General features: G+C 39.9%; 1 long non-coding RNA gene across 1 annotated transcript in view; it reads left to right on the top strand.

The window, feature by feature from the left end:
* Nucleotides 1-1,348: 1,348 nt before the first annotated feature.
* The window catches only part of LOC142071415 (uncharacterized), a 31,317-nt gene continuing 10,502 nt past the window's right edge, over nucleotides 1,349-22,163 (top strand). The window contains exons 1-2 of the long non-coding RNA XR_012667448.1: nucleotides 1,349-1,469; nucleotides 9,182-9,359. This is a non-coding gene — a long non-coding RNA (uncharacterized LOC142071415). The remainder of the gene's footprint in view (nucleotides 1,470-9,181; nucleotides 9,360-22,163) is intronic.

A 22,163-nucleotide genomic window follows, 5' to 3' on the forward strand; every position in this document is an offset into this window, starting at 1 on the left:
ATAGAAGCTTATGTCACCTTTTTAAATCTAAGACTATAACTCATTTGTGTGTGTATGTTTCCTGTTTTAACCCTGTAAATAACTCTTATTTATTTTCTTAGTTAATAAACCTTTAGTTAGTTTATTACAAGATTGTCTACAGGTGTTGTCTTTTGTTTAAGATCTGAGTACAATTGACCTGGGATAACTGAATGGTCCTTTGGGACTGGGAATAACCTGAATATTGTTGTGATTTTTGGCGTAAGGGACCATCTATCACTCAGTCCAGCTTGTCTGGGTGGCAAGATAGATTGGAGTACCCAAAGGGACTGTCTGTGACTTCATGATAAGACTGTTATTGTGTTTGAGAAGTTCACATTTGTTAGTGGATTGGTGAAATAAAATTAGAGAGCATACAACCCGTTTGGGATTTCTTCCCTGATTTTTGACAGTCTGCCCCGAAGTTGGCACTCATGGGCATGAGCGACTCCAGACAGTATGACAGTCCCTCTACCCAGATGATCTGCAGATGTCATAATGGCCCCGTCAGACTGTTGGCCATTGCTCTAATTTACCAGGGGTATTATCCCCACACCAAGGTGGCCCTATTATTGAGAAAAAACAAAGCCATATTTGTCCCCCACTTGACTGCAACTAAAAATCCAGCTGTGTGTGAGAGAGAGCCTTTTAAACCAGGAAGAGATGAAAACAAAGGAGACTGTATGCTTTTAAAGTGTTATTTCCAATAATGCATTCGTTTTTTATATTTTTTCCACATTGTAGCCAATTATTTCATTTAATCATTTGATTGTGTTTTTTATTGTTGTGGTTTACTCATGTTATTTCATATGTAATCGAAGTGTGGTGAATAGATTTAAGTTGTAGGAATGGGTACAGGAATAAGTGGGATAGGATCATACGAATATAAGATTGACAAGTGTTTATGAGTGTGTATTAGGTATATAAGCAAGGTAAGGCTATAATGCAAGGCTTATAGTTCTGTAAGATTTCAGCTTAGCCATACAGGCCTAAGAAGGGCTGACATGAGTAGGATAATCCTGTACTAGTAAAGTTACAGGATTACTGTAAAGAATGTGCCAATAGATTATGTTTTGGAAAATATGCCGTAATGTACCCATATAGCCCACAAGACACCTGATGGTAACATCATGAAAAATTTTTGCTCTCACCACAGGTTACCATGGGAACTTGTTTATGTAGCTGCTAATGAGATTTTAATGAGAATAAGGGGAACTAAGAGAACAGCCTATAAAAAACAGGATACCCCAAATGTTATGGGATGTGGAAGTACAGATAAGAAAAAAGGGGCTTGAACTCTCATGTGTATTTAGTAGGTATTGTTGTAACAAAGGATAAGGAGGGTTCCTTGGTATGGCTAAGGGGGGAAGACTCCATTAAGAAAAGACACCCCTCACTCCCCACTGATGACAACCTGTTGAGAGATCCACCTGACTCTGTGATATCTTTGGGTATGTGAGTATGAATATAGCATTGACTATTGCATGGCATGGGCTTTCTCAGGTTTTGTATCTGTGTTTGTGATTGTAACTTATAATTTACAGACAAAATTCCTTTCTTGTAACTGTGTTTGTGGTCACTGTAGTCATTCTTCATGTGCTCCTAGAGTCTTTTAAAACCTGAGGTAATCCCTCAGGGTGACTCTCACCCTGCTGACCTTTAAAATGTAACAACACAGGAGACAGGTTTCAGAGTAGCAGCCGTGTTAGTCTGTATTCGCAAAAAGAAAAGGAGGACTTGTGGCACCTTAGAGACTAACAAATTTATTTGAGCATAAGCTTTCGTGAGCTACAGCTCACTTCATCGGACGAAAGCTTATGCTCAAATAAATTTGTTAGTCTCTAAGGTGCCACAAGTCCTCCTTTTCTTTTTGCAAACACAGGAGACAGAGTCACTCAGTAGAGACATAGTGGTTTCACACGGAATGATCAATTACTCCATGAATTCAATTATAATAAAAGCGACAGCATTTTGTCACACATTGCCTAATTAGGATGCTGAGGCGATGACAACAGTCTTACCTCCACATGATGCAGTTAATCTATTGCAGGCCATCTCTGGTCTCAAGGATGAGGCTGCTGTACATGGACAGTGCATCTGAGAGCCACGTGGGATAACAAAGATGATCATAATGCTTTGCTAGGTCATTGAGATAATGCAGAGATCCTTGAAACTCCAGTGGGTCCAACAGTTTCCATGGGTAGATCAATGAAGTAGGACCCATATACCGATAAAATAAGCATTGACTTCAAACTGAAGAAGGTTCAGTAATAGTGTGATGATGTGTATAGCAAGGGCGTTGGAACCTTTGTAGAAGGGCGGGGGGAGCAAGCCAAAGTGTCCTCTCTCTATGGTTGGTTGCTCCAGCGGTGAGCGAGTCACCCTCTCTTCAGGCACCGCAGCGGTGGGCGAAAGATGTAATTGCCGTAGCTCCTCAGCAGAATCTATTATTTTGTGTGAGAAAAAATATTTGCAGGGGACATGAATTCTGCACTGCCTCCTTCCCCCCAGTTCCAGTGCCGGTGGTATATAGGTGGTATATAGGTCCCAATGGATAACGAAGGGACCAGAGAGACCATGGTGGTAGGGCTAACCCCAACCCTCTGGCCATGTCAATCAGGCATGATTGGGAAGAGGCCTTTAAAAGGGAGGATACTGCAGTTACTGGTGGGGAAGGAACAAGATTGCTCTAAGCTAACTGCAGGAGTGACTCCTAACACTGTGGAGGGAACTCTTAGGCAGGAGACCTTCACCCCAACCCTGAGGAGAGTACAGCGGAATTCCAGGGTAGGACAGACAGGCTGAGCCTGTCTCTGAGACCCAGACAGAGCAATTGCCCCAAACCTATGACACTGGCACTGGACTGTTGGCAGTATTGTAGACTCGCCATCCTTCCCCCCTTTTGCCTGGACCTCAGCGAGGGAGTAGCCCTGAAGGCTTGTGGGTTTGTGACTTTCATTTTGATCTCCTGGCCAGAGAGACTTAAGAAGGCCCACAAAGGGCAGAGTCCCTCCCTGAGGGAAATGTTGTGATCAACACGTGTAGATAACTGGGTCTAGTCAAGTTGCCCCACGTCCTGGGGGAGGAACCACCAAGGACTCTGTTACAAATAGTCAGATATTTTTGAATATCTAAATGCTATAATGTTAATATTCTTCTGTGTTTCTGCGATTGCAAATAAGATGCCCACCTCACTATGTCTTTCCCTTTAATTAGCAATTCAGTAGCACCAGTGTCATGTGCAAAAGCAGAGAAAAGAATATTTGTTTTAAAATAACCTTGTTTAATCATCATACGATCTCTCAAATATTGATGAGACCTTTTAGAATATCATTAGCAGACTGCCTTGGTCAGAACCTTAATCAGGCTTTCTATGAACTTGGCGATTTCAGTAGAGGTGACAATTGCTTCTAAGGAGCTTCCCTTTTATTTTTAAATGTACAGTCATTTGAGAGAATACAGATAATTTCTCCTTGCATTAAGGGAGTCTATGTTATCTTCAAGATTCCTGGTATCATTCATATATAAGCATTCATAAAACTTCTTATCTCATTAGCATCCAGAAACTTGATAATCTAATTATTCTTAAACTTTTGATACAGTAGAGGAATTTGCCTGTTTTCTTTATATTAACCTCCTGGTTTTATGACTTCATTGAAATAAAGCCAGTTCTTCAAGTGTGAAAGTGAGGGCGACCCAGTTGAATTAGATAATTTCCTTTTTTAAGATTGATATTTAGTTTGAGGTCTACTTAGGTTCAAACATACTCTCTTTCTTGCTGTCAGTGGCATTCCCTGTAATTGAGATGCTGATGTGGGCTCTGTCCATGACGTGAAAGTTTCAGAAGACAGGCATTAATTTATAAAAAGAAAGGATTTTTTGCATCCCAATCCCAGCTCTTTCTCTTAAACAGGACAATGCTACACATTGCCGGAGATAAACAACATTTATCATAAGTTCTGGAAGAAAGAAATACTCATTCTGGTAAAAACTAAGTACAGGCATAGAAAAATATTGATCATTTTTCACTTGTTCAGATGGAGAAGTCATTTCAGGAATGCACTAAAGAGAACAATGACAAAGTTGAGGGCCTATAGTCTAGCTCCTAAATCCATATTTAAGCACCTCAATAAAAACGGGGTAATTTTTAGAGATGCTGAGCAGCCACAGTCCCCACTGAAATCAGTGGCAGCTACAGTTTCTCAGTATCTTTGAGAATAAGACCATGTGTGTTTAGGTGCCTACATGTGGATTTAGGCATCCAATTTTAAACACATTGGTTTAAGTGACATATAGTGCTGCTATAATTTGCAATGTTCTTGGAGAGGTTGTGGAAACTGTCCATTGAAATGTTCACAATACAATTGAAATTTTCATCAGCAGAGAAGCAAACATTAACTGGAACATATTTAGAAAGATCTCATGGGACATAAATATATGAGCTAGACAATATACCATAATATGAAGTATCATATTACTTTCCCGAGAGGCAGAGATAACTTCCTTTATTGTCAGAAGAAGATTCATACAAAATACGATTACCCCCTCCTCTTTTTCCTTACTAGGTTATGACAGATGATGATTTTCTCCTAACTCCATCTATATAAAAGGTATAGAAAATAGCTTTAATCTGATGATAAATCTGCTGTCAAAACCCTATGTACAGCATAGCATACTTCTTCTGTCCTCAGGGCTGCTTCACAAGGCCATCAAACCCCTTCAGTTTCCACAAGGAGGTGACTTTAATATATCCAGACAGGCTGGTTTAACACAAAAATAGATAAATGATTCATAGTACCATAGAATAGACCACTCTAATCAAATATCATGAAGAAAACCAAATGTATCATAGCCTGATGACGGAGAAAACCAAGATGCTCCATGAGGCTGACTCCAAAGTAATGCAGATAATAGTATGTCAAGGAAGATAAGGAGAAATAATTGCTTTTTAAATCTCCAACCCATAGATACTAAGGGGTTGATTAGCTGTTACTCTGGACCTTGTTTAGAAATCAGAATGGTGATGTTGTACACCCAGTTTAAATAGACGCTACACAAAGTACAGGGCAACAGAGAGTCTGACCTAGAAATATTAACTTGACAGAGAGGCATAATTATAGATGGATATGAAAAAGTCCATTTTAGTAGGTACTTATAAACCCCCCATTAGTATAGTATAACACAATCTTTAATGTATTTACCTCACAATACTCCCATGGGGTAGGAGAGTGTTATTATCCTCAGTTATTTAAAAAGAAATAGGAAAATGATTCTTTATGTAATATAGAATTAACCTGTGGAATTCATTGTCTCAGGAAATCACTGAGACAAATGACATGGTGATTTAATAAAAGGCCAGATATTTTATGAACATAATTAATTCAGGCTAGTATTTTCAGGCTAGGGAACTCGGTGGCAGATGGGCACCTAACTCCTTTAGGCACCTTAGAAAATCCCAGGTCAATGCCCTCATCTAAAGCCCATGGAAGCCAATGGAAAGACCCCCATTGACTTCCATGGGTTTTGGATTTGACCTTGACCAGATCCTGATCTAGTAATGACTTCCATGATTAACTGTTTACCACAGGTATCACAGCAGAACCTGTCCTCTTTTTTTCCATGTACACAGTTACAGAATTGGCTAAGTTTGTCATGCAGGGTTTGCACTGGCCAGTCCACTATCAAGAACAGTCTGCCAGAGAAAGGAAATGAGACTTATGGACTAATTGTCTAACCAATGAAGACAAGTTAACTCCTGTATTTGGTGCTAACATAATAGAAGGCCCATATACTAAACAATAACAATTATTTTGGGTACAATGGTTTCCACTATAATGTCACCATTTGTCCACTTTTACCACTCAGAGTTATCTGAGATACAGCACTCTTCGTATTCCCACATCTTGAATACTGCGTGCATATCTGGTCGCCCCATCTCAAAAAAAATATATTGGCATTGGAAAAGGTTCAGAAAAGGGCAACAATAATTATTAGGGGTATTGAACGTTTTCCATATGAGGAGAGATTAATAATACAGAGACTTTTCACCTTGGAAAAGAGACGACTAAGGGGAGATATGATAGAGGTCTATAAAATCATCACTGGTGTAGAGACAGTAAATCAGAAAATGTTATTTACTACTTCTCACAACACAAGAACTAGGGTTCAACAAATGAAATTAATAGACAGCAGGTTTAAAACAAACAAAAAGACGTATTTCTTCACACAATGCACAGTCAACCTGTGGAACTTTTTGCCAGAGGATGTTGTGAAGGCCAAAACTATAATAGGGTTCAAAAAAGAACTAGAAAAGTTCCTGGAGGATAGGTCCATCAATGGCTATTAACCACTATTGGCAGGGATGATGTCCTGAGCCTCTGTTTTCCAAAAGCTGGGAATGGGCGACAGGGAATGGATCACTTGAGGATTACCTATTTTGTTCATTCCCTCTGGGGCACCTGGCATTGGCTACTGTTGGAAGACAGGATACTGGGTTAGATAGACCTTTGGTCTGACTCAGTATGGCTGTTCTTATGTATTGTGAAAATGGGAAATAATGGTGGTATTTCAAATACACCTGTGTGAAAACTGTTAGTGAATGCTAATTCTTCACTGATGATTATTGTACTAACAATAGCCCCTTGAGATACATAAGGGACAAAGGGAAACTCACAGTTTTTGGTCAGCTTTTTTGCTGCAACAATTCAAAAGAGAAAAATGTCACCATTGTTAATAGTATAAAGCCTGAGTGCCCTGAAGCAAAAGCACCTGTCAAGTTTCAATCATGAAGGAAAAGGGTCAGCAGAAGGACAAAGTAATCATATAGCAGCTCTTTGAAAATCCAGTTCAAATATACTATAATTTCACTATTATACAAATGAATGCATTTTTTTAAAATAAGGAACTACAGCATACCACGTTAGAGATATGAACTGAGTTTACGTTGAATTGAAAATCATTATACACCTGATAAGGTGTATTGTTGAATCCCGACTTGGAGTATCAAATATGTGATTAAACGTGAATAAAACCAAAGAAGAACTGCCCCTGAAGCTTACATTCCAATGAAAAGAAATTAAATTGTTTTTCTATATTTGAATGATCTTTTCTAAAAATTAAAATTGCTATATTTAAATTTTCTATATTCAGATTATCCATCTGATTTACTCTCTGCTACTGGAAAAATAAAAGTTGTACATATTGTCAGTACTAGCACAGGAATGAAAGAAAAATCTTCCCATGTCCCCTCAAAATATAAATTGGTAGCATGTGAACAGAACGTTTTCATGACTGAAAAACCTGAGGTAATCATACAATTCTGTAAACACCTTTGCACCTAAAGCAAAAGTATCCTACCTAAGCAGCCTCCCTGAGGCTGGCTGATGGCCAGTTCAGCTTTCATTGCATTTTAAAGCAGTCTCAGTGCTGCATTCATTCGTATCTGCCTGCAGTGGTCCCTGAGGTGTTATCCTGGCAGCAGTGCTCCACCCACAGTTCCTTCCATTTTCTATGGCCCCTCAAAGGAGGGGAAAAGTTGGCATAGAACTGGAATAATCTCTGTGTGTGTGTGTATGTGTGTGTGTGCGCTTATGCACACATTTCTGGGAGAAGCACCATCATGTCTACAAAAGAAAATTGGGCCATAAATGCGGATGTGTTTGGCCTCATCATAAGGGGTCCAAAGCTTTCTTTCCAAAGTTGAAGCCTTGTGAGACTCTGCTTGTTCTGAAAAAGGAATTAAATGTAGACATATTTCATGAAGTTCTTTCTGAGCCTCAAAATCTTTTGCCAAAATCGAAAAGAGGCATTTATTGTTAAGTCTAGATAGGCATAACAGTTTAGAAACTGAGTTTCATGGTTTTGGTTTTGTTCCATGATAAAAGTTCACATCCAAGTTCATACAACTGAACCTCAGAGTTACGAACCCCAGAGTTATGAACTGACCAGTCAACCACTGACCTCATTAGGGACCGGAAGTACACAATCAAGCAGCAGCAGAGACAAAACAAACAAAAAAAAAGCAAATACAGTACAGTACTGTGTGAAACATAAACTACTAAAAAAAGGGGAATTTTTTTAAAAGATTTAACAAGGTAAGGAAACGTTTCTGTGCTTGTTTCATTTAAATTAAGATGGTTAAAAAGCCGCATTTTTCTTCTGTACAATAAAGTTTCAAAGCTGTACTAAGTCAATTTTCAATTGTAAACTTGTAAACAAATTGTAAATCATACCATTTTGTTCAGAGTTACAAACATTTCAGAGTTATGAACAACCTCCATTCCTGAGGTGTTCGTAACACTGAGGTTCTACTGTATGATGCAAATTGTACCATAACTGTTCTGGGACCCTGATTTGCTATAGCGCACACAAAAGGCCAGATTTTACTTGGACAAGTTCAATAGTAATCTTTCCTTCTAGCCCTTACTAGAGCAGCATTTTTTATACTGGGGTTCCTGACTCAAAAGGGGTCGCAAGCATCTTGCAGGGCGGGTCATGGTATTACCGCCCTTACTTCAGTGCTGCCTTCAGAGCTGGTGCCTGGCCAGCAGCTGCTGCTGTCCGGCCACATAGCTCTGAAGGCAGCACTGAAGCAAGGGTGGCATGGTATCGGGGCGGGGAAGGGAGGTCACTTTTCGGGGGCGCTTCTTCACAGCCTGAAATATTTTCAAAGTGGTCCTAGCAAAAAAAAGTTTGAAAACCCCTGTACTAGAGCATTAGGCACTCTACAGATGGTAAGGAGGAACCAGGAGGAGCTGGGATCTGCCATACCACATTCTATGTACAGAGTGGATTACATGCTGCAGACTCCTAAGAGATGCAGCACTGGGTCTCTTCCTACTGCCAACCTAAGAGCGCCAAGAAATATTTTGATTCCCTCATGCACAATTCCTCCTAGAATTCAGATTTATTTTACCTGATGCAGAACTGAAAAATTGAAGCAATCGTGTGTAATAACTACCTCAAATGCTTACTTTTCCTGCTTCAAGGAATTTCTGAGCTGTATTAGGTTGAAATGATCGACAAAGGAATAGAATTGCTGTATCAATATCTTTGAAAAGAATCAAGTGGTGTCACAAATACTCACTATTTTTGTTTGTTTTGTTTTTGATAGAATGCTCCAAGTGCCAACGTCCTTCCTTAATCTAAGCCTTTCCTTCTTTAGTTTCAGATTGTCATAATTATTTACAGCCACCATTCTTAAACGAGCATTTATTAGAGAAGACAGCAACAAACTACCAAAAAAAAAAAAAACAGCCTGGCTTCCATCTTTGTTCCTAGAGACCACAACCTTTCTGAAACTCCCAAGAAACACCTAGTAACCCAACCTGCAAAAACTGCAAGTAAGTATCACAGACTGGGACCATGGATTACACTCTTTCTTTGTATACTGATTTGGTAATTTCTCCACTTTTTGTGTAACTATTAGTTGTGTTAATATGTAAGTTTCCTTTTCGGGGGGTTCATAAGAACACTGGCTTTACTTTCAGAACATGGGGGGTTAGCTCCCTTTGTGTTTTTCTTGTTTTTTTTAAGTTTGTATCCTAAACTGTCAAAATTGCACTTTCACCTTTTCATCATGCAAGCTCGTAATTCAATGCACAACCATAAATTGTCCCAGATTTACTGGAAACCCAGATCAGCTTCCGGAACTTGAACACAGTCTTAGAACCAGTAGCACATTTGGTTCGAGAACTTTTTTTCATTTAATCCTCCCTCTCTCCAACATTTCATATTACCATTCAATGAAGTTTAAACTAGGACTAGTAAATCAGGAGAATTAGTAAAAAACAAAAACAAATCAAAAAACATCCTAGTTGTGCCAGATCCTCAGCTGGTGTAAAATGGCACAGCTCTATTGGTTTTGTTTTGTTTTTTTCTAATAATTATCTCACAAATAGATTAATAACTTGTAAATAGAGTGTCTCCATTGCCTTTCCTGCTTTTTGCCCCTCTGTACTACGGTTGAACTGTACTGTGACCGGGACTCGTTGTGCACATCAGGCTTAGTACATTAGTCTAATCAAGTGAGTTTCTACATGCCTGAGGATCAGAGGCTTGATACATTCAGCATTCTTTTGAACTGCTCTGTCAGCACTTTCTGGAAGAAAAGCTGCTCTCAGGTACCTTTTAAATCTGGTACACTGACAAAATCACTAACTTGATGCTCACATGCTACACATTCACAAAGGAAGTGTTAGTTTTGCTAGGCTTGGTATCATCTCCCATATATCACTTTTCTGTGACTCCTTTTCACGGGGGGGCATTTGCTTTGTGTTGTTCAGAAGCACTTTAAGGAGAAAATTATCAAGAAGTAATGTCTCACTTCCTGAGTTGTTGAAGGAAGGAACAAGTGCAGCATCGGTTTCACGGTGCTAAATTATCTGCAAATCAAACCAAGTGCATCCCTCTGTACTGAAGAGTTTGACATTACATTTTGGCTGGGCCCTTCCTTTTCAGCCCAGAGGAAATGCATAAATCCCTGAGAGAACTGCTGCTGGAAAAGTTTGAAAAATGTCCAGCTAAGTGATAGTTTTGTTTATATTGTATTTCATGGGCCAGATTCTCTAATCAGATGTAGAAATTCTGTGCCATTCAGTTGCCAGAAATTGGCCTCAAATCACCAGCAGAAAATTCCCATGGTATAGGGAAACTCCTCGATGGCCCAAGCGTGGCAGTTCTATGCCCTATATTTGACAGCCCTGTGTTTTAGGTCGGGGGCATGTCAGGAGATGGTCACAGGATGAGGGAGGGAGAGCCCCACTCCATTTTGCCTAGTCTTTGCTGCCTTAAGGTCCTTAGTGGTAGTCGCAGAACTTAGCCCTGGGATAAATAGAATCAGTGCTGGGACTCTCTGCTGGATTCTAGATGCCAGAAATAGCTCCCTGCCATCCCCACTTTTACCTCTCTGAGCAGAGTGATGATGCAGAAGAGAATCTGCCTCCATACATTTGCTGTTTTGTCCTTACCTTGTTTTATATGGCTAAGTAGCTTTCCAGGAAAACTGGATATTTGTTTCTTTGGACCATCATCTAATTTTCATTAATTTTCCATGGCTGTAACTGATTATATAAGGAGCAGAGCATAAATGAGTCGGGCCCCTTGTCTTCATGCAACTCCCCCTACTAAAATGTTCTAGCAAACAGGTTTATGGGTAGAAATATTTCCTGAAAAGGCTAATTCTAAGCGAATATTGCAGAATAGTTGAAAAAAGTCAATTTTGAATTAATAATCACAAGCATTGACACAGGAAACTGGAGTGTAAGCTTTTCACACACACAGTCAGTGAACAGAAATATTCAATGTGACCTACATGGCCAGTCAAAGCAGTCTGAATAACAAATATTTCAATGAATTCCTCACAAATGACAGACAGAACAAGAATTATTTGCATAAATGTTGCGGCACATAATTTCAAATAACAAATGAATCAGAGAAAATTGAAATCTGCTAGCTAAAAATTTGCAAAAAGAAAAAGAGGCAATTTTTTAAAGATGCATGTATTATGAGTGATTTCCCAGGTTTTAATTATCATGCAAGTGGCAATAAGGGACAAACCCAGAGCCCTTCTTTATAGCTTCACAGGGCTCCTTTCCAAAACCAAAGTGGTGGGTAGGGCTGAACATCAGGATCGTCGATGATGGGGCTGTTCCAACACACTGATGTGTTCTATTCTCCATTACTATTTCTTCCCAAGTTCATTATTTATTATTATATTTTTAAAGTGTAAAAAGCCTGCTTCATGCCTTACAAAACAAGTAAAAGACAGGTCCTGCTCCAAAGAGCTTACAGTCTAGGTTAAGTTGCAGCTGAGGGTAAATTGTAAACATTAGAGTAGGGGTTCTCAAACTGGGGGTTGGGACCCCTCAGGGGGTTGCAAGGTTATTTCATGGGGGGTCATGAGCTGTCAGTCCCCACCCTAAACCCTACTTTGCCTTCAGCATTTATAATGGTGTTAAATATATTAAAAAGTGTTTTAATTTATATGGGGGGGGGTCACACTCAGAGGCTTGCTAAGTGAAAGGGGTCACCAGTACAAAAGTTTGAGGGTGGATGATGAAATTAAAATGGGTTGCATAAATAAGAATAACCACTATGTTGGATGAGTCATGTACACGTATTGGTCTTTCTTTAAATATACATATAATTCCAGATTTCAGAGTGGTAGCCGTGTTAGTCTGTATCAGCAAAAACAATGAAGAGTACTTGTGGCACCTTAGAGACTAACAAATTTATTTGGGCATAAGCTTTCGTGTCTCCCTGGACACGCAATAACAGACTTAAAAGTAGCAATTCTTCAACAAAAAAAACTTCAAAAATAGACTCCAACAAGAAACTGCAGAACTGGAATTAATTTGCAAACTGGACACCATCAAATTAGGCCTGAATAAAGACTGGGAGTGAATGGGTCTCTACAAAAACTAAAAACTAATTTCCCCATGCTAATTTCCCCCTGTTACTCACACCTTCTTGTCAACTGTTTGAAATGGGCCACCCTGATTACCACTACAAAAGTGATGTTTTCTCCTGTTGATAATAGCTCACTTCCACTTTAATTGAATTGTCTCGTTAGAACTGACCCCCCACTTGGTAAGGCAACTCCCATCTTTTCATGTACTGTGTATTTATATTCTGCCTACTGTATTTTCTGCTCCATGCATCTGATGAAGTGGGTTTTAGCCCATGAAAGCTTATGCCCAAATAAATTTGTTAGTCTCTAAGGTGCCACAAGTACTCCTCGTTTTTATATAATTCCAGATGATTCTGCTGATCTTCGTTTTTATGGGGAATTGAAAGAGGCAAGAGTGAAGAGCTGGCAAATTTTTGGAGACTGCACCATGCATGCATATAGGAGAGAGTGCAAGCAAAATGAAATACCTGTTCTACTGGCAAATTGTTGGAACTATGTTATTCCGGCATAAATTTACAAAAAACACTCATGTTTTGCACCTCCGGTTATATAAAAAATCAAAACACATTTTTCTGTATGCAATCATGGATGACTACATTCAAACAGGTTGTAAATGTATGTGCAGCTACATTTGGACAGATAGAAAAATCAAATATGGGTATAGCATACCAGAGTTTTTTTCTATAAAACACATGCTCTTACGTTAGTAGAATTAATTTAATATTTAGTTCCCTTTGATATTTAAGGGTTGCTTCTCTTCCACTTTTGAGATATTCTGATTGCATAAAACATGGGAAGTTAATTTGCTAGGGGATAGGGGTGTTTTCTAACTATGTATATTACAATCATTGCAGTACTAGGTGTCAGTATTTTCAAAGTACAGGCTTCAACCTGAATATATCAATAAAATACCTGTAACATCAATAAAACTGGTCTCCTAATAACATGGTCTGGAATCCTCTTTATAAATTGTGTTTTAGCTGAAATACGAAAACACATAATACTGAATGGTTGTCAGAAATCGCACCAACATGTGAATATATTACCATTCAGTGATGTTGAAACTGCAAGTCTTAGAGATGACCAAGATAAATAACCAGCATCATGTTAATCTTCAAAAGGCACTTGTTCCCTGTGTCATGAAAAATTCCTTCTCTCAAGTGATGGAGTTTACCCTGTAAATTAAATCTCTCAAGTAATGGAAGAAATAACCCATGACACTGGTGGGGGAAATTAAATTAGAGTCACTAATAGCAGGTCAGCACTGTCTGAGCAGAGGTAATGGAAGTGACCACATGAATGATAAGCAGGCTTTCACTAGGCTGTGACAACTGTCTCCCAGCGACTGTGACAAACATTTATCTATGTGGCAAGCATTTCACAGTCCAGACTCTAACATGTTTGTATTGCAGACCGATACTCACACTGAGCCAGAGCATGTCAGTCTTTCTCAGCAGGATGTTCTAATTCCTTAATGAAGGCCATTAGGAGGAATAGAAATCTTTGATCCCTATTCCCTTGCTAAATCAATTTGCCATTGCTAGGGAGCTTTTTTTTGCTACAGTGCACAATCTTTTGAACCGGTACAAACACCTTCCCCCACCCAGTACCTGTAACTGTTAAGTAACTCTAGCTTTACCATGCAGTGCACACACACAAAACAAAAAACAACAGAACAGCTAATGGTTTATAATTGTAAAATTATAGAGAGAGAGCACACTTCAATAGCACTGTGATAGCCATTGGCAAGATAACATATTATACTATTAAGCTAAAATAGAATCTTGCACTTTGTACAAAACACTTCTGAAACTCACTGGGTTATTTACTTCATAATACCTGATCATGATCTCTGAACTTTTGATGTAAACATAATAACCTAATAAATAACACATGACCACAGAAAATATAGGCTTCTATAAAATACTTGGCTCTAGAACAGGATCAGAGTTTACCTTCTCTGTTCTGTGATTTAGAAGCCATCCTGTTAAAACACTCTACCATTATTACAGAGTATTTCACTAACGGTTAACAATATGAATGGTGAAAATACAGGGAATAGAGCGATGAATAATGGAGTTATGTGCAAAGTAAATAAATAAATATAACCTGCTGTGTATGAGCTCCTGTTTAGATAATAAAAGAGGCTGAAAGAAATGTGTGTTTACATTATCCACAGGATATATGTGATCTTCACCTTTAGTCATTATGTTAAAATAAACAGCATATTAAAATGGAAATTTCCCCAGAGTTACTGATTTGCAAAGTGAAATAATGAACTTCATATCCTTCATTTATACACTCTACTTGTATCCATTTAAATGGTGATTATGCTTGCTCAGAACTAATGATCATTTGGTGTTAGTATGTGATTTAAAAATCTAAAAGTACCACTACAGGGATAAAAGGCTACTAATCGATGCCAGTCAGAATGTTCTGTTTTTGTCGTACAGATTTGGTCTGACAATTCAAACTAATGGCACAAAACTGCTTCCTACTGCAGTGGCTAAGCACAATGGGACTGTTTCTTTATAAGTGCTGAGCACTTCCAGCTTCTGTTGACTTCAGCTGGATTATGGGCGTTCAGCATCTCTAAAAATCAAGCCCTATGCAGAGTAACTAGAAAATCTAGAGGTAAACACATGACTCCAAGAGCACGATTTTTGAAAGTGCTCAGAATTGGCACAGCTCTGTTTCCATTGGATTTTAGTGGAAACAATTAGGCTTGCACTGTGTGCTTTTGAAAATCCATCATATTTGGGAATACTGTATCTAATCTCCCCTCCCTATCTGAAATATAAATCCTAAACCAGGCCCCGATTCCAAACCCACTGACGCCAGTGGGAGTCCTTCCATTGACTTCAATGGGCTTTGCAGCAGGATATTGGTTCATTGCTCCACATGTTTTCAGCTTTTTATAAATGACCATATAAGCAATACGAAGGAGGAAATAATTTTCCAAATTCCCCAAATAGCTGCATTTTTCATTTTTCCATGGACTTGATTTTCAGAGGTAATGATAACCCACAGCTCATACTGACTTCATTGTAAGTAGTAGGTATCCAGGGCATCTGAAAATCAGAGCCTATGCATACAGTACAGCAGAACTGGAGTCCTTAAAAAAGAAGTGCTGGAATGCAGGGCAGTGAGAGGCCCTGGGAGGGAACAAGTGATGGTAGGTAGGGTGACCAGACAGCAAGTGTGAAAAATCGGGACAGGGAGTGGGAGGTAATAGGCGCCTATATAAGATAAGCCCCGAATATCGGGACTGTCCCAATAAAATTGGGACATCTGGTCACCCTAGACTGCTAGGGGGTACTAGATGTAGCTGGGAGGACGATAGGAGTAGTGGGGAAGCTGAGGGAAGCCCAGGGAAGCTGGGCTGACTCCCTGCAGAGCCTGTCCTGTCCCCATCTGTCTATCTGTACCCGGCTCCTGCTTCCCATGGGGGGCTCCACCAGCTGGATGGCTCCACTCCCCAGCTCCCAGTGTCACCCAGCTCCAGCACTTCTCTGCCCAGTCCTGGCTGCAGCATCTCCACCTCCCTCCACGCTGACCTGGCACTGACACATACCAACTCAGAGGACGTTCTGCAGCCCAGGAGGAAAAGGAGCTGGTTGGCCAGTGCTGGCAAAAGTATCAAAGCACCATTCTGGCCCCCAACCCCCCGCCCCCGAAGGGCATTCTAGATAGTTCTGGAGGCACTGCAGGACAGACTTTTCAACAGATAAATATCCTCACAAATTTTAACCTAGCTTTGCAAAAACCTAATGAAAAGATGTATCCCACTTACCTGGCACTTGAAAACTCCTTCAGAAATCGCTTTTTGGAAAGGTTTCAGAGTAACAGCCGTGTTAGTCTGTATTCGCAAAAAGAAAAGGAGTACTTGTGGCACCTTAGAGACTAACCAATTTATTTGAGCATGAGCTTTCGTGAGCTACAGCTCACTTCATCGGATGCATACCGTGGAAACTGCAGCAGACTTTATATATACACAGAGAATATGAAACAATACCTCCTCCCACCCCACTGTCCTGCTGGTAATAGCTTATCTAAAGTGATCATCAGGTGGGCCATTTCCAGCACAAATCCAGGTTTTCTCACCCTCCACCTGGATTTGTGCTGGAAATGGCCCACCTGATGATCACTTTAGATAAGCTATTACCAGCAGGACAGTGGGGTGGGAGGAGGTATTGTTTCATATTCTCTGTGTATATATAAAGTCTGCTGCAGTTTCCACGGTATGCATCCGATGAAGTGAGCTGTAGCTCACGAAAGCTCATGCTCAAATAAATTGGTTAGTCTCTAAGGTGCCACAAGTACTCCTTTTCTTTTTGGAAAGGAAATCTGATATTTCACAGCTAATACCAGGCTGAGGGGGGCTCTTTTACTCTTCCAGAAAAAACAATGAAGAATTTCTCGTCATTTAGAAATCCTATATGAAACTTTTCCTAAAGATTGATCTACCGAACAAGAAAACAAAGACTAAAGAATAATAAGGTGTAAAAAGTTGTACATTTGTTTCTTTGTGTGAATTCTGACCTTAACACTTAAGTAATATCTTTATTCATTGAAATAAGGTTCAGCAGCCTGAACATTCCCTAAATATTTTCCAAATCCAGCTTTGACCTAACTCTGCTACAACTGAAGTCAATGGGAGTTTTGTTGTTTGGTTTAATGGGAGCAGAGTTAGCCATCACGAGCAGTTTGCAAAAGTCCCATAATCATTTTAGAATCTTCATTTGCTTTTCTAGCATAAATGAAAAAGTAATATAATATTTTTAAATTATGTTTGGATGGTTTCTATTCCCTAAGCAACAGATTCCAGATAGGAAAATATCTATGTTGAACTTAATTTACTGCTATACTACTCAGTAGCCAGCAAAGCTTAATATTATTATTTTCATTACAATGGTACTTAGAGACGTCAAACGAGATGGTATGGAACTCAACATCCCTAGAGCTCACCTCCGGTTTAGGTCTTATGTTCCTAATAGCTCATGTGTAAGGGTTTCAATCAGCCACCAGCAGAGGTTAGGAGGGATTTTCCCCTTGAAATGTATTTTGGGAGTAGGTTTTTTATGTCTCCCTTCTCAGAAGCTTCAGGGATGACCAGAACTGGAGATGGGACATTGGGCAGGATGGAGCAGTGCTCTACAGTGGCACTGAGCATTGTCTCTTTCTGGTGCTTGGCTGGCTGATTCTTGCTCACATGATCAGTGTCTAACTGATGGCCATAATGTTGGATTGGGAAAGAATTTTCCCCAAAGTCAAATTGGCAGTGACATTGGGGTTTTTTGCCTTCCTTTGCAGCATGTGGGTGCAGGGTCACTTACCAGGATTATCTGTGTCTCTCACTTAATCATTTCCCTGCCATTGCAGGAGACATGGGGGCATCTCAGTCCCTCCTAGTCTCTGCCTGTGACACACAATAATCTAGTCTTCAGTGGGCTGAAACACTTTGGTCTGATTTTGGTTGTTGAGTTCTAGGGGTGTTGGTGGTCTGGGATTTACAGGTGGTCAGATTGGACGATCTGGTGGTCCCTTCTGGTCTTAAATTCTATGACTATATAAGATCAGGACCCAGTTGTGCCAGGCACAGTACATATACACACAAAGAGACAGTCCCCATCTCACAGAATTTACAATCTAAACAGATAAAACAAAGAAGTGGGACAGAGTAAGTATTATTGGGGCAAAGAGAGATTAAGTGACTTGGCCAGCATTGCACATAGAGTCTGTGGAAAAGCTAGAAATTGAAGCCTGATTTTCTGATTCCTAGGTCAGTGCTTCAACCACAGGACTGTCCTTCATCTTTGACTTATCCTTCCTTAATCTTAGTTCTTAGAATAGAGAAGTGGTTCTCAAACTTTTGTACTGCTGACCCCTTTCACACAACAAACCTATGAGTGTGACACCCCCTTATAAATTAAAAACTTTTTTTTATATTTAACACTATTATAAATGCTGGAGCCAAGGCGGGGTTTGGGTGGAGGCTGACAGCTCACGTCCCCCCACTTAATCTTCCAAACCCCTGAGGGGTCACGACCCCCAGTTTGAGAACCCCTGGAATAGAGTTTCATTGGTCCTAAAGTGCTCAGAATTTGTCCCACTCTCTATTCCATCCATATGGAAATGCAGAACTGGCCTCTCCTGAGCATATAAACAACATAATGGGCAAACTGTTCAGATCAATCTTCATTTATTATTAAAGTATTATTTATTTTTCCTCTAAAAAGTAAGGCAGAAGATAGAAAGAGCAATGTAGAAAGAGCATTACTTCCCTTAAGAAGAAAATAAATATGCTAGAATTATTACTAAATGCAATACACAATACTGGAAATCATTCTGGATAATGACAGGTTTCAGAGTAGCAGCCGTGTTAGTCTGTATTCGCAAAAAGAAAAGGAGTACCTGTGGCACCTTAGAGACTAACAAATCTATTTGACGAGCTGTAGCTCATGAAAGCTTATGCTCAAATAAATTTGTTAGTCTCTAAGGTGCCACAAGTACTCCTTTTCTATTCTGGATAATGTATCTGCTCCTCCTCAGAACTGACCAGCAAGCAAATAATCGACCAGCTAATGGTTTTTATCTGACAACAATCAGCATGAAAACAACTCATCAGCAGAACTTTGATGTGTGTCAAAAGGCTGCTGGGTAAAATACTACGGATTACCATTAGAAAAGAAGAAATGATTATCAAGGACAAGAAAAAGGGATGAGTATTGGTTTGTTTGTATTAATGTAGGCCTCAAAATTTATTGTAATTATCTATCAGGACAGGCTATATACTCTGGCTTCCACAAATTTAACTAGAGTTTTCTCTAAAAAAACCTCAGAAAACAAGCATTTGACCTGATTTATACTCAGTTTCCAACATGAATACACCACCAAATAAAAATCAGTGAGTAACCAAAAAAAGAGATTCTCTGCAGTCTGACCACCCTAGGTTTTACTTGTCAGGGTACACAATCAAAAAATACTCAGTTCTGATCAATATTTGAGTGAAGAGGATTCATGGAAATCCATGTGTGCCATTGGAAGGGCTATGAATGATTCAGTATATGTCATTCTTACCTTTGGGTCAGTACACTGAGACAGTTCCCTGCTCTGGTGCACTTAGCAGCTCAAGATATGGAATAATGTTTTCAAAAGTGTCAAAGGGATTTAGGAGCATTATTCCCATTTCCAAAAGGGCCGTCTGCACCGGGGGACTTAAGTCCAGATGGCACTTAGGCTCCTAAGTCACTTGGGCTTTTGTCAATCTTTTGCCCATTATTTTTTAAATGAGATGTACGACTAAGCTCTTGGTGACTTATGGTCAACAAAAAGCTCATCACAATTTTTGCAGAAGTAGAGGTGTTAAACCATCAGGGCCAAATTCCAATATAGGCTGTCAAAACACTAGCGCTGTCAAAAAAAAATCATTTAAAACTGATTTTGATGGAAAACTGGGGTTTTGATTAAAAGGTTGTTTCTTTCAAGAAGCATCTACTTTCTATGGCAAATTTTGAGTTTTCATCAAAATCTATTCAGCTAAAAACTGAAAGCTTTTGGCCAGATAAAAACTTTGTTTTTTTTCATAAAAAATGAAATTTTCTGTGGAGAAAAAAAAACACATTTTCAACCAGTTTCAGATTATATAGTACCCATCCAAAAGTCTTCCTGAAGTGTCCCTCAAATGCAGTATTCTTCATGTCCTGCCCTGAACATTTGTGTAGTGTTTATTTTCACTGCTAAAACAAGTGTCACCATGTTCCACCCTCTAGAGATGGCTGTATTTTGTGACAGAAGGTGTTTGAGGTGAAGTGATATTATATTACAGAGGCATAGTAACACCTTGACCATTCCTCCTGTTCGAACCAGGAACAAAAGCAATCTGCACTGGGAGACATTGTGATTCACCCCAACCCCTCCATAGGGCAGTGGCATATTTGCCACAATCTAGCCCAGAGAGAATGAGACAGATAGTAACTAAATTAACCACTCCTGGGTCCTGTCATTAGAGGTTGCTTCTGAGACTGAGTGGTTTTACTGCTAGAGACTCTATGTCCTTTCTTGGTTATAAAAGATTATGGCTATATTTATTTGATGACATTTCATGGAAAAAAAGTGCATTTAGGTTGATGCTGCTGGAATGGAGAGATTTGTCAAAAATCGAGAAATAAAGCTGAAAAAACAATATTTACATGGGCGGCTCAAAAGAATAAACAGAGACTGTATTAGGCACTTAGATGCAAAGAAAGCCCATCTGTATATATCTCCTACATACTTCTAGAGATATTATGTGCATTGTAAAACCTCATACTGTGTCACAGCAAAACACTAATGTTTGTTAAAAAGCTAGTATGAGGAATGCCTGTGCCACCCATTGTAGCAGAAAAGGAGCCTGAAACATCAGCCCTTGTATCAGAGGTCTGGTGTGAGGCCTGAATTAAAGTACTGGTCAAGCCTTGCTAATATAAAGCAAAGTCAGCAAGAGACAGCTTGTGAGCAGGAGTCAGGCTCTGCCTGCATGCATGCTCACAGAACTTGGCAAGAACAGGGCTGGTATTGCAAAAACACAGACATTTCTGAGAAGTGCTAGGCACAGGACACTTGCACAGACACATTCCAGAAGGGTGGTACGAGAATGCTGCAATACTAACACATACCCCAAAGATAACAGGAACAGGTTGACCTTATCTTTAAGATAAGGTCAGGATGACAGTGTGATAGATAGAGATGTTTTGATCGAACCAGCATGTACAAGAAAGGATGTGGACAAATTGGAGAGAGTCCAGCGGAGGGCAACAAAAATGATTAGGGGGCTGGGGCATATGACTTATGAGGAGAGGCTGAGGGAACTGGGCTTATTTAGTCTGCAGAAGAGAAGAGTGAGGGAGGATTTGATAGCAGCCTTCAACTACCTAAAGGTAGTTCCACATCCTTCTTGTAGTGTGGGGCCCAAAACTGGACACAGTACTCCAGATGAGGCCTCACCAATGCCACATAGAGAGGAATGATCACATCCCTCGATCTGCTGGCAGTGCTCCTACGTATACAGCCCAAAATGCTGTTAGCCTTCTTGACAACAAGGGCACACCGTTGACTCATATCCAGCTTCTCACGTACTGTAACCCCTAGGTCCTTTTCTGCAGAACTGCTGCCTAGCCACTCGGACCCTAGTCTGTAGTAGTGCATGGGATTCTTCCTTCCTAAGTGCAGGACTTTGCATTTGTCCTTGTTGAACCTCATCAGATTCCTTTTGTCCCAGTCCTCTAATTTGTCTAGGTCCCTCTGTATTCTATCCCTACCCTCCAGCGTATCTACCTCCTGAGGTCTCTTCCAACCCTAATCTTCTGTGATTCTAAGATAATGGGTGGTAGCTAACCATTTCAGAGGATGGCAGCTCACCCTGTCAGAGGAGCAATACGTAACTTGTTTGTATCAGTGTATAAAATTAAGAGGGAGTGTCTTTGGCCAGACAAGGGGAGGGAATGGAAAGTCCCACCATTCACTGAGCTGAGTCCACTGCAAGGGGCATACATGTGTTAGTGGTCCTATAACCATTGTGCCTGGGCATTAGGACTGTGCTTCATTGACAATAAATCTGACCAAGCACCTTCGCTACTGAAACAGGTCTTGTGGTCTTACTGGGCAGTTTGATCAAGGTCTGCTGTGCCAACTATCTGCACAGAGCTGGGACAGCACACAGAGAGAATACGCACACACAGCTAACATCTGATGACAC

The sequence above is a fragment of the Caretta caretta genome, chromosome 3 (genome assembly GCF_965140235.1).
Source record: "Caretta caretta isolate rCarCar2 chromosome 3, rCarCar1.hap1, whole genome shotgun sequence".
NCBI classification, from domain to species: domain Eukaryota; kingdom Metazoa; phylum Chordata; order Testudines; family Cheloniidae; genus Caretta; species Caretta caretta.